This window comes from Callithrix jacchus, chromosome 8 (assembly GCF_049354715.1).
Source record: "Callithrix jacchus isolate 240 chromosome 8, calJac240_pri, whole genome shotgun sequence".
Taxonomy (NCBI): Eukaryota; Metazoa; Chordata; class Mammalia; order Primates; family Cebidae; genus Callithrix; species Callithrix jacchus.
The window spans coordinates 72,311,324-72,327,620 of NC_133509.1; the positions used below are offsets into that span (position 1 = coordinate 72,311,324).

General features: G+C 36.6%; 1 protein-coding gene across 13 annotated transcripts in view; it reads left to right on the plus strand.

Moving 5' to 3' along the window:
* The window catches only part of TTC6 (tetratricopeptide repeat domain 6), a 229,610-nt gene that overhangs the window by 22,858 nt on the left and 190,455 nt on the right, over positions 1–16,297 (plus strand). Inside the window, exon 1 of one of the 13 annotated variants that reach the window (XM_035260384.3) lies at positions 11,744–12,627. The exons of the other annotated variants lie outside the window; for them this stretch is intronic. The gene's annotated coding sequence lies outside the window, so the exon portion shown is untranslated. Of the gene's footprint in view, positions 1–11,743; positions 12,628–16,297 lie in introns of those variants that run through there. 13 annotated transcript variants of the gene reach the window in all.

The window sequence follows — 16,297 nt, forward strand, 5'->3', positions numbered from 1 at the left end:
AGATAAGAACCAAAGGAAAGTTTTAGTACTGGAAAATACAATAACTGAAATAGAAACTCAATAAATGGGCTCCCTAGCTGAATGGAGAAGACAGAGGAAAAAAATCAGTAACTTGAAGAACAATACAACATACTTGAGCTGAAAACAAAGACAGTAGACTGAGAGAGAAAAAATGACAGAAGCTTACAGACCCTGTGGATCTAAAACAGAAGATATGGCTTGGTGTCATTATAGTCCTGAAAGAAGAGACTGAAAAAGTACAAAAAGAAACAATGGCTCGAAACTTCCCAAATGTCCCAATGCAAGAGACATAAACCTACATATATTCAAGAGGATGCTGAGTGAACTCCAAACCAAAGAAATCCACACTAAGACACATAATAGTAATGCTTCTGAAAACTAAAGTCAAAGAAACAAAAATATAATGCAGTGAGAAACAACATGCTACCTATAGGAAATAATAATTTGATGGTAGATTTCTAATTGAAAACTACGATAGTCAGAAGGAATTGACACAGAATTTTGAAGTACTGAAAGAAAAGAACTGTCTACCAGAATTCTATTTCCAGTGAAATGACTTATAAAGAATGAAGAGGAAATCAAGACATTCTCAGGTGACGTAAACTAGGATTTTTTTTTTTTTTTTTTTTTTTTTTTTTTTTGCTAGCAGTTCTACCATAGTAGGATGACTAGAGGAAGTTCTCTAAGCAGAAAAGATTAGAAAAAAGGATTCTTGGAGAACTAGGAGGAAAGAACATACTAAATAAAAACTATGGTTTTATTCAATAGACTTTTCTTCTCCTTGAGTTTTCTAGAATGTGTTTGATGATTGATGCTAGAATTATAACACTATCTGATGTGGTTCTAAATGTAGGTGAGGAAATATTTAAAACAATTATACATAGAGAAGTTAAAGTGGATATAAAGGGAGGTAAGGTTTCTATGTGTCACTCTAATTGGAACAATTTCCATGCCAGGAGACCATGCTACTGATACTGGTATAATGTACTACCTAGGGAAATGGCTAAAAAAGATATACAAAGTGAAAAATAAAAAATAAAACACTATAGACACATCAAAATAGAATTATAAAAAATGTTGTTGCCCATAAGGAGATAGGCAAAAACAGAAAGAACAAAAAGAAACCAAAAAATAAAGTGGCAGACTTAAATCCTAAGGTATCAGTAACTATAAGTGGTCCAAATATACCAATTGAAAGACAGATTGGCAGGTGGTTTAAAAACATGACTCAATGATATATTGTGTACAAGAAATGTTTTTCCAACATGATGATATTGGCAGGTTGAAAGTAAGGTATGAAAAATATGTATGATGAATATATTGATTGGGAGGAAGCAGGAGTGGATATATTAATACTAGATAAGGTAGACTTCAGAGCAAAGAAAATTACCAGAGATGGTCAGGTGTGGTGGCTTAAGCCTGCAATCCCAGCACTTTGGGAAGCCAAGGTGGGTGGATCACCTGGGGTCAGGAATTCAAGACCAACCTGACCAACAGGGTGAAATCATCCTGTCTCTAGTAAAAATGCAAAAATTAGTCAGGTGTGGTTGTTCATGCCTGTAATCCCAGCTACTCAGGAGGCTGAGTCAGGAGAATCTCTAACCTGGAAGGTGAAGGTTGCAGTGAGCAGAGATTGCACAATTGCACTCCAGCCCTTGGCAACAAGAGTGAAATTCCATCTCAAAAAAAAAAAAAAAAAAAAAAAAGAAAAAGAACAAAAGACAGGTAGACAGAAAGAGAGAGAAAGAAAGAAAGAAAGAAAATTACCAGAGACAAAGAGGACTTTATGATATTATTAAAGGATCAACCTACTAGGAAGACCAACCACAATTTTAAGTATGTATTTACCAAATAACAGACCTACAAAATATGTGAAGTAAAAACTGGAAGGAGAGATAGACAAATTGAACATTATAGTTAAAAATACATAACACCTTCAACAATTGGTAGAAAAACTAGACAGAATATCCCTAAGGATATAGAATAACTCAAGGACCATAACAGCCACTAGGCTCTAACCTACATTTTTAGAATACTTTGCCCAACAACAGCAGAGTACTCATTTTTGTCAACTTCCCACTGATTATATACTAAGATGGACCACATCTTGTGCCATAAAATGAACCTTAATACATCTAAAAGAATTGAAACTATATAGAGTGTGTTCTCTGACCCTATGGAATCAAACTAGAAATTGATAACAAAATGATAATAGGAAAATCTCCAAAAACTTGGAAACTAAATAATATAATTCTGAATAATCCATGGGACAAAGAGGAAGTATCAGGAAAATTTTTAAAAATTGACCTGAATTAAAAAAAATACATGTCAAAATTGGTATACCATAGCAAAAGTAATGATGAGGGAAAAATTAATAGCACTAAATGTATACCTTAGGGGAAAGAGAAAAAGTATATCAATTATCCAACTTCCCAACTAATATTATAATGGATGGTTTACTGAACTATAAGTAACATGGTATCCACTTGTAAGCAAATTACATTTAAAGCCATTTGATCCAAGCAAATTTTATAACAGTTATTGACAAACAGATTTCTAAACTTTAATGGAAAGGCAGAGGAAGTGGAATGGTTACAATAATTTTGAAGAAGAAGAAAAAAGTGGGAGATACCAGTGTGCCTTATTGCAAGCTTTATTATTTAGATATAGTAATCAAGACGGTGTGATATTGGGATGGAAGGAGAGATAGTAGAACAGAATAGAGAACATAGCAGCGGGGCCACACAGACATGCCCCAGTGATTTGACAAAGTGAAGAAGCAGTTAACTTCATTCCAACAAATAGTACTGGAACTAATAGACATCCACAAGCCAAAAAACAAACAAACCAAACAACAAAAAACCCACAAACAAAGAACAAAACAACAACAACAACAAAAAATGCCTCAATCTGTCTCATGGACTTAAATATAAAACAATAAAACTTTCAGACAAAAACAAAGAAGAAAATCTTCTAAATCTCAGGCTATGAAAGAGTCCTCAGATTTGACGCTCAAAGTATGATCCAAAAGACAAATTGCGAAATTGGATGTTACCCAAATTAAATTTTTTTTTTCCTTCTGCAAAAGACCCTGTTAAGAGAATAAAAAGACAAGCCGTGGACTGGGAGGAAACATTTGCAAACCACACATTCAGCAAAGGACTAGTATCTTGAATTTATAAAGAACTCTCAAAACTCAACAGTAAAAAATCCAATTAGAAAATAGAAAACTCAACAGTAAGAAATCCAGCTGGAAAATAGACATCAGTGTGGTGGCTGGTGCCTGTAGCTCCAGCTACTCAAGTGACTGAGGCAGGAGGATCTCTTGAACCAAAGAGTTTCAGGTTACAGTGAGCTCTGATCATGCTGCCGGACTCCCACCTGGGGAACAGAGTGAGACCCTGCCTTGAGGAAAAAAAAGAGAAAAAAACAGGCAAAAGGTATGAACAGATATTTCACCAAAGAGGATATGCAAATGCCAAATAAGCACATGAAAAAATATTCAAAATCATTCGTCATTAGGAAAATGCAAATTAAAAGCACAATGACATTTCACTGCACACCTACCAGAAAGCCTAAAATGAAAAAGGAAAATAGTGACAATACCAAATGCTAGCAAGGAGGCAAAGATGCTAGATCACTCATACATTATTGGTAGGAATATAAGATAACATAGCCACTCTGGAAAACAGCTTAGCAGTTTCTTAAAAAAGTAAGCATACTTTTCTAAGCATGTGATCTAACAATTGCACCCCTTTGCAACATGTGATCTAACAATTGCACTCCTGGGCATGTATTACAGAGAATGGAAAATTTATGCTTGCACAAAAATCTGAGACAAATGTTCATAGCAGCTTTATTCATAATAATCCCAAACTGTAAACAACCCAGATGTCCCTCGATGGGTAAATGGATATACAATTTAGCAAGAAAAGGAAATAAAGTATTGATACCTGCAAGAACTTGGTGAATCTGTAGAGAATTATGCTGAGGCAATAAGAGCCAATCTCCAAAAGTTAGATTCTTTTCTTTTGGAGAGTGCAGTGGTGTGGTCTTGACTCACTGCAACCTCCCGGGTTCAAGTGGTTCTTTTGCTTCAGCCTCCCAAGTAGCTGGGATTACAGGCTTGCCACCATGCCCAGCGAATTTTTATGTTTTTAGTAGAGATGGGGTTTCACCATATTGGCCAGGCTTGTCTTGAACTCCTGACCTCAGGTGATCCACCCACCTTGGCCTCCCAAAGTGCTGGGATTACAGGTGTGAGCCACTGCCCCCAGCCTATATATATGTCCTTGAAATGACAAAATTATAAGAATGGAGAACAAATTTGTGGTTGCTGAGAGTTAAGGTTAGGTGGGGGTGGGAGGGAAGTGTGTGGCTTTAAAAGGGCAACATGAAAAATCCTGGTGGTGATGGAAATATTTTTGTATATTGACTGTATCACTGTTGATACCCTGGTTGTGATATTATTGTATTATAGTTTTGCACAATGGTACTTTTGGGGAAAGCTGGTAAAGAGATCTCTGTATTTTTCTTACAACTGAATATAAATCTACAGTCATCTCAAAATAAAATCTTTAAAGAGGTTAGCAGATTCTTTATAAAAGTGTGTGCTTTTTATAAGTTATAAGAAGATATATATGGAAATCATATATATTTTTTAAACCCCCAACGTCCCGGACTAACTAATACTTATTGTTTATACACTTCTCAATTCTTAGTACAAATGTTTGTACATACATACATACATATACATTTTTTATTTGTAAAAATAAGAACATACTATGCATATAATTTTGCAACTAACTTTTTGATACATATCAAAGAACATACATTGCTATGTATAACTTATGATGTATTATCTTGTAGAGCTGCATATTGCAGAATTCATAGTATTTAAAATTTTTTTGGCCCTTTACTTTTCAAATTTTATCTTTTCCTGTCTTAGGAACACGTTTTTCTCATTGAAGGTATAAATCAAATAACCTACCAGGATTTGGGCAGAGAAAAGCAATCTGTGTTTGAATTATACCAGTACAACTGGTAGGGACTCGTTTGGGCAAATGTTTTCGACTCAAAATTACAGACACTTTTATTGCACTTTTCTCTTAACATTCCCTTCATGCAGTTCTTTTATTTGAGATGGAGTCTTTTCTGTTGCCAGGCTGAAGTGCAGCGGTACAATATCGTCTCACAGCATCCTCTGCCTCCCAGTTTTAAGTGATTCTCCTGCCTCAGCTTCCTGAGTAGCTGGGACTACAGGCACCCACCACCACACTCAGTTAATTTTTGTATTTTTAGTAGAGATGGGGTTTCACCATCTTGGCCAGGATGGTCTTGACCTCTTGACATCGTGATCTGTTCGCCTTGGCCTCCCAAAGTGCTGGGGTTACAGGCATGAGCCACCATGCCTGGCCTCGTGCATTTCTTTGTGGTCCTCACAGACGTAACAGTTTATGCTAGTACAAATGATATAATAATTAAGAAGTTTCCTTTTATTGCCAAATTAATTTACAGCTTTCTCTGTGTAAATTTAAAAGTTCTCACATAACATTTGGATGCTTTCAGTAAATACAAATGCTATGTATTTAATTTTTATTTATTTAAAAAAATGCAAAGTGGCTGGGTGCAGTGGCTCACACCTGTAATTCCAGCACTTTGGGAGGCCAAGGTGGAACTCAGGAGTTTGAGACCAGCCAGGGCAACGTGGCAAAATTTGTCTCTACAAGAAGTTAAAAAAAAGAAAAAAATTAGCCCAGCATGGTGGTGTGCACCTATAATCCCATAGGCCCAGCTACTCAGGAGGCTGCGGCAGGAGAATTGCTTAAACCTAGGAGATGGAGGTTGCAGTGAGCTGAGATTGCACCACTGCAATCCAGCCTGGGTGACAGAGAGAGACCCTGTCTCAAAACAAAACAAACAGAAAAGAAGCAAAATAAGATATATATATATCTTATATGTATATATAAGGTATATATATTTTATATATATTAAGATATATATGTATCTTAGACCTAGTCTAAGACATGGTCTAATATATATATTAGGTCTTAAGGAAAATTCCTATTCCTTTAGCTGGTTTGATTTTAACAAGAATTTCGAATCAGCTAGAAGTTATTTCTTCAAAATAAGCCTATTCTTTGTTGGATACAGGTGCAGTTTACTTTCCGTAAGAGATTTTATTTTTGAGATTAAAATATAGAATTACTTGACAAAAGAAATGCTAATTTATTATAGAATGCATATGTATTATTTTCCATTTCTTAGTACAGATGCTACCCAGCAATGATTTTTTTTTTGCTTATTTTTGTAATTAAATCCCTTAATTTAGACACCAAAGGACAATGGCCAGGTGCATTTGAATTTTGAAAGTGATCAATATTTATGCATAGCAGAGTTTAAGATCTGCATATGAGATAAAGTGAAGAATTTTTAATGATTTTTCTGGCTATTTCAGGTATAATTACTTATTTAGGGTAAAAGCTTCTAGTCATCCGAGGTTTCTTATTTTAATATATAACTCAATATCACCTTTGATTTTGTAATGTAGACTTTTTTGTTTGTTTGTTTTGTTTTGTTTTGAGACAGAGTTTCGCTCTTGTTTCCCAGGCTGGAGTGCAATGGTACAATCTCAGCTCACTGAAACCTCTGTCTCCCATGTTCAAGGAATTCTTCTGCCTCAGCCTCCCGAGTACCTGGGATTCCAGGTGCACCAGCACGCCTGGGTAATTTTTGTATTTTTAGTAGAGATGGGGTTTCGCCATGTTGGCCAGGCTGGTCTTGAACTTCTGACCTCATCAGGTGATCCTCCTGCTTTGGCCCCCCAAAGTGCTGGGATTATAGGCATGAGCCACAATGCCCGGCCAATGTAGACACTTTTAAGGCTTTTACATTTTAAGGACTGGTCCAAGGCCTTAGAATCTCCCCGAGTGGAAGGTGAGGTGGGCCACTAGCTGACAAGCTGCATTGTTAATATCCAGCACTGATTGCTGCCTTCACATTGTAGATTGTTAGTCTACTTTAAGGGTAATTTTTGTGATACCTTTGAGTCATGATATTTATTTATTGAGTATAAAACTAGAGGAAAAATCTTATACAATTTAAAACAATTGTTTAACATGTAAAGTTGATACCAGAGCTTAAAATAATATAGTTACTTTAACAGCAAATTGAACTGACTAAATATTCCAGTTAGGTTACACATTGACATATTGTACATGGGAAGCTGTTTATTTTTTATTACTGAAAAGTACAGTATTTGGTTGTGATTGAAGTCAGCCATTCTGTAGCTGTAAACAGCCTGAAGCTAGGCAGCTGTATTCTTTACAGTGTTTGTTTTAAAGCAGAATAGGTAAATATGTGGGTTTTAGGGATGGGTAGATAAACAGTTTGACAGTAAAATCAAAATCTTGAGAGCTAGCCAACCATAATCATGTGTAAGCATCTCTTATCCCAAATGAAAACAGTCTAACAGACTGCACAGCACATTTTCAAGTTGTGTTGGATATGTGTTTTATTTTTTGAGGCATATTCTTTTATAAGTACCTGGTTTTCTCAGTTCATTGCAAAGGGTGCTGAATCTTAGTATCGCCGTAGGGAAGAGGGATAGCCTGACACAATTAGTCGTATTTATAATTTTTGTGAGTTTTTATGAACATAGTAGGAAAAGCTTTAATTTTTTAGTCTATCTCATTGTAACTATAAATAATATGTTCTCATTTAATATATTTTCTTTGACATATTTTACTTTGTTTTCTCATATGGAAAAAAGCTTTCGAAGTCTTGGTGATAAATTTCCCCATAGTGTTTATTTACCCTAATTTTTCACTAAAATAGTGTCTAGAGCTGGAAGGTAACCTGATTAATTTTGTATTATAGGCAACAAAACTTAGACCCGGTGAGGAAAGTGACTTTTGCAAGGTCACACAGTTAATTAGCATAGTTGAGACTAGAACTATTTAGTTCTTCTGACAGCCAGTCCAGAACTGATTTTATTCGTATTACATCATGCAGATGGCACTTTGCTTTTTCTCTTTTATACTGTTCCTACCTTTTTTCTTTTACTGCCTTAAAACCTAGATATTCAGGTATCCAGAATTATTTGTCCCTTGACTTCTCCTTCAGATCTCTGCATTAGTGGGAGGACCATTGCACTTTCCTGTGCTTGGATGGCCCCATAGCCTCCGCTGGTAGCTTCTGAGCCTAGCACACCCAGGCCTGAGGAGGGTCAGCAAGAGCCAAGGATTTGCTCACAGAACCCTATTGGTAGGGATGGTGGGTGTGGGATGAGACTCTGGTTGAGCACCTAAGGCATCACATTTTGTCATCAGAGTGAAAGGATACAGGAGGGATATCTGCAGGTGGTGGTGACATTTGCAATTGGTTATATGCTCACTAACCAGTTACATTCAGTCAAAAACCACTGATTTTGCCAACTTAAGTTGCTGTTAATATTAATGAAAGATAAAATCTTTATATGCCATCTCTCATGTCACATAACAGCAGAGTAACAGACTGACCTGCTTTTACTTATTCTTCTTAGCTTTATTATTTTTAAAATCTTTGACGTGTTCTCAAAGTGAATACCTGCAAGTACTTCTCATCTTAGCCAGATGGAAGAAGAGCTCCTTTGACTCTTAACAAAGGGGATACTTTCTGAGAAATGCGTCATTAGGCGATTTCATCATTGCATGAACAACCTAGTGTACTTACACAAACCTAGGCTAAATGGTATAGCCTACTACACACCTAGGCTATGTGGTATAGCCTTTTGCTTCTGGACTACAAAGCATATTACTGTCCTGAATACTGCATCCAGTTGTAACACAGTAGTGTTTGTGTATCTAAGCAAACATGTGTAAACATAGAAAAGGTAGAGTAAAAATGCAGTATAATCTTATAGAATCACTGTTGTATATTGGGGTCTATCATTGATAGAAATGTTATTATATGGTACATAAAATGATGTTTGAAATCTCATCTGGCTAGGTGTGGTGGCTCACACCTGTAATCCTAGCACTTTGGGAGGTCAAGATGGGAGGATCACTTCAGGCCAGGAGTTTAAGACCAGTTTTGCCAATTTGGTAAAACCTTGTCTCTACTAAAAATACAAGAATTAGCCAGGTGTGGTGACTCACACCTGTAATTCCAGCTACTCAGGAGACTGAGGCAGGAAAATCACTTGAACCCAGGAGGCGGAGGTTGCAGTGAGCCGAGATTGCACCATTACACTCCAACCTGGATAACATAATGAGACTGTCTCACAAACAAAAAACAAACAAACAAAACCCAAACCCAAAAGCAAAAGAAAACAAAAACAAACAGAAAAGAAATATTACTTTCTGTGATAAGTTTTAGGGTCTTGTTGAGAATTTTTGACTTGAGAGAATGGGGTGTGTCCATGGCCTTACCAGGAATTCCCAAAAGCCAGGAGGAAGAGCTAATGCTTTGGATGTTATTTAAAGAGGGCTACAGGATGGCTATGATCACATGGCCAGTTGCTAATCAGCACACTTGTTATCAGATTTTTTTTTCAGTCTTGTTAATAAGTAAAATTCCCTGTACCTTTTACCTTTTCCTCACCTTTTAAAGAGGAAGCCTATCTTTTCTTTAGACTGTATTATTGTATTGCACAGATAATACAATAAATAAAATTCCTGTCATTTTCTTGGCTTACTACACATTTATTAGGCATACAGGAGCAGATTATAATAAAGCCAGACCTCATCATTTCAGCCAGATTTCCCCTCAAGAACATCACTGTCTCAAGCTCTTCATCTCTTAATCATTGGAAATAGGGTTATGAAGAAAGGAAAGATTGAGACAGCTGAGACACTTTTCATTGTTCTGATTTCATTATGCTGTTGAGACCTGCCTAGTTGTATAGTCTTTGACAATCAATTATTACTCTGGAAAGTGATTATTAAACAGTTTATGGAATTATGGCTTTTTATGCATGACTGTTCTGTTGCTCTTTAGGGTTAAGTGAAAAGGCTTATTAAATATCCATTTACAATGGAATCTTTGAAAATGCTAAAAGGAATGCATAATTCATATCAGCTGTCTCTAGTACGAAGCCAAATTGGTTTAACTACATATCAAGTTACAGTGAAAGAAGGAGTAAGAGGCACTCCTAATAGAACTAGTTCAGAGCAGCTAATGGGTCCAGATAATCAGAAAACCCGAAGTAATATTAATAGTGGCTTAGGATGAAAGTTTATTTCTCTCTTGTTAAAAAAAAAAAAAAAGTCTTACAAAAAGGTAATGTAATACCAATGTAGTGTTCCATAGGGCCAGGGATCCAGAATCCTGCCATTTGAGTGCTCCACTGATCTGCATTCCCAAGCTCATCATAAGGCCCAACATAGCTGCATCCGTTATTACCTCTGCATTCCAGCCAGCAGGAAGGTGTTACACAAGAAAAGTGTGTGTCTGAGATTGCACACCACTTCTGCTTATATTTAATCTGGCAGAATTTAGACTCATGATCACATTCAGCTATGAAAGAGGATGAAAAATGAAATCACTATCCTGAGCAGGTATGTGCCAAGGTTCACATTCTGTGACTACGGAAAGGGTAGAAGAAATAATGAGGTGTTTTCTGACATGGTCTCTATGGCGATACACCTTCTATAGAGACTCTTATGGCTCAAAGTGTTATTCACTCTTCCAGCAAACTTTTTTTTGAGTACCTGCAATATTTAGCCCTCTGCTTGGCTAAGTATGGGAAGATTTTGTTACATGGCACAGTTTTTAGCTTTAAGGTGTTAGGAAACATAACAAGGGAGCCAGCAGACAATGGAAAAGGGTGGAGACAGCCCTGAGTTTAGAGTTAGATGACCTAGGTTGGGATCCTTGATTTGTGATTTATTTTTTTCTTAAATTATTTGTGCCTCAGCTTTCTTATCTGTTCAATAGAGTTAATAATACTTACCTTAAATATTGTGAGAATAAAATGTTCTTAAATAAGATAATACATGTTAAATAGGCTGCGTTTAAAAAGGCTCTTAGTATATACTACTACATTGCATCCCAGTAAGGTTGAACTAACTACTTTCCAATTGGTAGGGGATACAAGTCTGTTTCCCCATATCCTCACCAGCTTTGTGCAGTATGGTACTTTTCACTCTTTACTCATTTGAATGGCCAGTTCCAATACTTTTCAGTTATGGAAACTTTTTTTTTTTTTTTTTTTTTGAGACAGAGTTTCGCTTTTGTTACCCAGGCTGGAGTGCAATGGCGCGATCTCGACTCACCGCAACCTCTGCCTCCTGGGTTCAGGCAATTCTCCTGCTCAGCCTCCAAAATATTCAGTAAAAGTTCAGTATTGCAAACATTTAGTAGCATGACAGCAGTGTCTCAATTAGAAATGGAGGACCTGGACCTACCTGCTCAATCCAGATTCTCACCAGCACACTCTTTGGTATTTAAAACAATTATTCATTCTTGCAATGTTATTGGGTGCCTGTTATGTCTGGTGCTATACAAGATGCTTTGAAATGTCAGTAAATACGTGAAATCCTTGCTTACAGTCTAGAGGGAGGAGGCAGAGAGTGAAGAAATTAGTAATGTCTTAGGTGGCAATAAGTAACAAAAAGAAGAATAATTTAGGACAGAGAGATAGAAGAATGGGTGAGGGAGAGACATTTAACTAAGATGATCAGAAAAGGACCATAGGGGAACATGACATTAGAGCAGAAGTCTGAAGGAAGTAAGGGAACAAGCCATCCAATTCATGTATGAAGGAAAACATTCCAGGAAGAGGGAGGAGACAGTGCAAGGCTCCAAGGTGGAAATGTTCTGTGATGTTTGAGAAACAAGGTAGGGATCTTTCAATGGGAGTATGGTGGGAAATGATGTCATAGAGGTAGCCAAGAGCCAGATCAACTGGGGCAGTGGTTGTCAATACTACCAGACTCAGCACACTTTTCTTATTGGGTATATTTTGTCCTTTTTATTATCATGAACAAAATTCATAGATAATTATCTTGTATCTATTCATGCAATGTGAAAATGTACCCTTTTTGTAACATATAGGAACAATGAGAGTAACATGTGATTAAATCAATTATAAACAACTACACTGGAAGACACATGAAGTTGTTAGCTGCTTTTATCAACCCATAGTGAATCTCTTTGGGTAGGAATATAAGGAGTTGTGTTGTATAAGAAGTTCTAGAAAATGAAATAACAGTACAATTATCACTAGAATATATTAGGATAAATGATAGCAGACAGGCTTATTTGTACATGATGAGAAAATAGTAAATAACCTTACATGAAGTAAGAATGCATGCCAAGACCAGTGATAGACTTTTGAAATAGAGAAAATAAGCTAGGCCTCTTTATAAATGTAATGTCAAAATAAATCTCTGTTGCAACATTGGACAAAGTGACAAAGTATCGGAAAACCAAACCAAACCAAAACAAGTAAAACATCTCTCCCATCTTGAAATCTGAACATATCAGAACATACTCCGTTTCTGGTACTTACAAAGACCTTGGCAGCCATGGTTTTCAAAAGATGATGAGACTATAGGATGGATGGGAAAAAAGAAAGTAATACTACATGAAGACAGGAAATAGACCTCTGTGGACAATTTCAGGGTAAGACAAAATCAAAAGGCCATTCAAAATTAGTAACTTCAATATGTAACTTTCCCAATATAAATGTATTATTATTTTGCTAAAATATTTAAAAATTATATAGATTGGCAATAACATTTATTTTTTAAAACCTTAACTAATGCAATATTCTTTAGCCCCAAGTTTCACTTGTCTCTGCTAATTTAATTATGATTAGTTCTAAGTTTACAAAATGAACTTTATATATTCTCTGTATGTATTTGTATATAACTGCTACAAATGCAGAGTGAAACAGGTGTGTTGTTTTGGTGACTAAACTATTGTCGCATAGTTGCTGGGATTTACACAGTAGTTGCATTTCTGGAAAATATAGCATGGGTTAAATGAGGGATATGTTTTGTGTTTAAATATATAAAGTGAAATTAGATTCTGGCCTTGTCTATTTATGAAACTTTTTTACCCACGTGAAAGTTTTTCAGGACATATATTTCTTTGTTTTGTGGGACTGCCCTGTGAGCTGCAGGATGTCTACTATATCCTTGGCTTCTTCTTGTCCATTAAATGCCAATCGCACTTTCTTATTCTAGCAAACCAAAACGCTGTGTCTCCCACCCACTGCCCAGCAATTTCTAAATGTTCTCTAGGGAGCAGTACTGTCCCTCCTGAGAATCACCATAGTCTTGTAGCCAATGGTAAGAAATTTAGATTTCAATCCAAGCGATGTGGGAAGACACTGGAGGGTTTTGAGCAGGGATGTGACATGATCTGTTCCTGTTTTAAAGGGATCATCTGCCTACAGTGTGGACAATAGATTATAGGAGGGAAATGGCAAAGGAAGGAAGATATGTTGGGCACCTGTTAAAATAATCCAGGCAAGAGATGATGGTGGCTTGGACCAATCATGGTGACAGTGGGAAGGATGTGAGAAATGTTCAGATTCAGCATCTACATTGACGGTTGTTGAACATAACAAGTTTATATGTCTGTTGGGTGAATGGGGTGGAAAGAGACGAGGTGAATCAAGGATGACTTTACGGTTTATGGTGTGTGTAGTTAACTGGTAGAATAGTTTCCATTTTCTGACATGGAGAAGATGAAGGGTGGACAGCCCAATTGTGGGGCTGATTTTAGACATGTTAAGTTTGAAGTGCCTAATATACTTCCAAGCGGAGATGTCAAACAGGCAGTCAGTTATAATTCTACTGTTCAGGTGGGAGGTTAGGGTTAGAGGAATGGGAAGTCATCAGTGATCAGATGGTGTTTAAATTTATGAAACTGGAAGAGATGACCAAGGGGATAAGTGTAACTAGAAAGCAGAAGAGAAATGAGCCCAAGAACATGCCACTGTTTGTTAGAGGCAGAGAGAAGTGGAATGAACCAGAGAAGCTGAGGAGAGCCTGATGGAGGAGAAAAACCGGAAGAATGTGTTTGGTGGAAACCAAGTGAAAAAAATATTTCAAGAAGGACCCAATAACTATGTCAAATACTGTCAAGTCTAGTAAGATGAAGACTACAAGGTTTAACCATAGGGTTGTAACTATAACATTTATACACACATATACACATACATACACACACACAATCTCTCTCTCACACCCCTGCCCATCTTATAGATTTTATTGCTCTTGTACATGGGATGCATTTTCTATTTGTATTTTCAAATTGTTTATTATCGTATTGGTTTAAATATGTTGAATTTGTGGAATTTCTTGTTTAATACAGTTGGTGTTTAATGAAAGTGGTGATAGGAGGAGTTCTTGTTTTATCCTTGATTTTAAACCAAAGACTTCTAGAGTTTTACTGCTAAGCATGTTGTTCATTACAGCTTTATGACAGATGTTCATTATTAGGTTTACTTCTTTTCTCAGCTTGCTAAGAATTTTTATCATGAATAAGTGTTGAAATTTGTTGAGTACTTTTTTTCTTTAATCTGTTATTGTGATCTACTAGTTGATCTGAACTATCCTTACATTCTGGGAAAAATATTCTGAGTTATAGTATGTTGCTATACACTGATGATTTAGAGTTTTTACATTTGTCTTCAAAGGTGAGACTGTTGTTTTTTTTTTCTCCTACTGCCTTTGTCCACATTTTATATCAAGGTTGTACTATCCTCATACATTGTAGGTCTGATTTCTTTTTCTGTTCTCCAGAAACAGTTTGTATAAGAGAGGGATTATATTTTCCTTGTAAGTTTGGTAATTTTCACCTGTAATGTTGTCTGGGCTTGTGTCTTGGGTAAAGAGATTTAAAAAAATTATTTTGGTTTCTTTAATGATTATTAATTCATTTGGGATGTTAATTGTAACCATCCCCCAGGTCAATTTTGTGACTTGTACATTTCTAGACAGTTATTCTTTTTATTTGTGTTTTCCCACATTTATTATCATGAAGGTATTAGATTATTTCTTCTTATTCTGTGGCTTGGTTTTTTGATTTTATTGCTGTGGAATCTATCTCAGCATATAGTGGGTTTGAATCTCAGTTTGTAAACAGATGTATAAGAACCATGTTTAGTCTGTACAATTTGGCGATCCATACCTCTCCACCCCCAGAATACATAGAGTTTCTTAAGATCACATGCCATGCTGGACACCTCTGTTGAGACATCCATACTTCCATCTGATGGTCCGCTTAGGTCTTCCCAACATTGTTAGTCCACACACGTCCCTTCTAAATTGTCCCTGTTCCAATCTCTCTACTCTTGGGCACACAGAAATCATTTTGCTGTTCTCAGGCCATTCTGGGTCCTGCTAAACTCTGTGAGATGATATAATGTTCCACCTGCCTTGACACTCCATAGGGCTGTTTATTCTCTGGGATCTTGCTGCTTCCTGGATTCTTCATGAGAAGTCCCAGGTCTTTTCTGTTCTTCCTTCCCACAAACACATCTTCCTTTTGTTTCCTTTGGGCTTATCCCTGGGGAGCTGGGTATGAGCCCCTAGCCCAGGGACCACACAGCATTTATGTTTTCTTCACCTCTCCGCCGACTTCTTCTGGCCCAGGAATTTAATTCATGTCTAACTGCAGAGAAAGGAAATGTTACTCAAACTCATCTTGTTTTCTCCCAAATCACCTGTCATTTTCTCTTACTGTTCCACCTGATTCCCAGGTTTTTGAAACCTGAAAGCCAGAAAGAGGCTTTTGTCTATCATTTTATGTTCTGTGGTAGTGCCTTTTACCTGAGGCCATGGGCCCTCAGTGGTCTATGTGGGTAAAGGGAGAATATTGACTGTGTGAGTTAGAGGGAAACATTGGTGGATATTTCACAACTGTCTCTTTAACCTCTTCATTTGACAGATGGGGAGATGGAGTCTCAGGGAAGTAACTCATTTGCCAAGGCCATGTTTCATTAGTGGTGAAGCAGAGAGAACAAACTCTAGATCCTCTAACTATTACTCCTGTATTCTTTGATGTTATATATTGTCAAACAGTTATTTGAAACAATTATGGAGTTTAGGTTCTACAACCCCGTAAGTATTTCAAATAGATTTTTAATTCATTGTAACTGCTATCCTTAAAAATGAGTCATCTTTAGATACTGACTTTTCTTGATAATTAGCAATTCAGTATTTTAAGGACAAGTAAACTTTCTTTTTTCTTTCTTTCTTTTTTTAATTGAGACGGAGTTTCTCTCTTGTTACCCAGGCTGGAGTGCAATGGTGCGATCTTGGCTCACAGCAACCTCCAC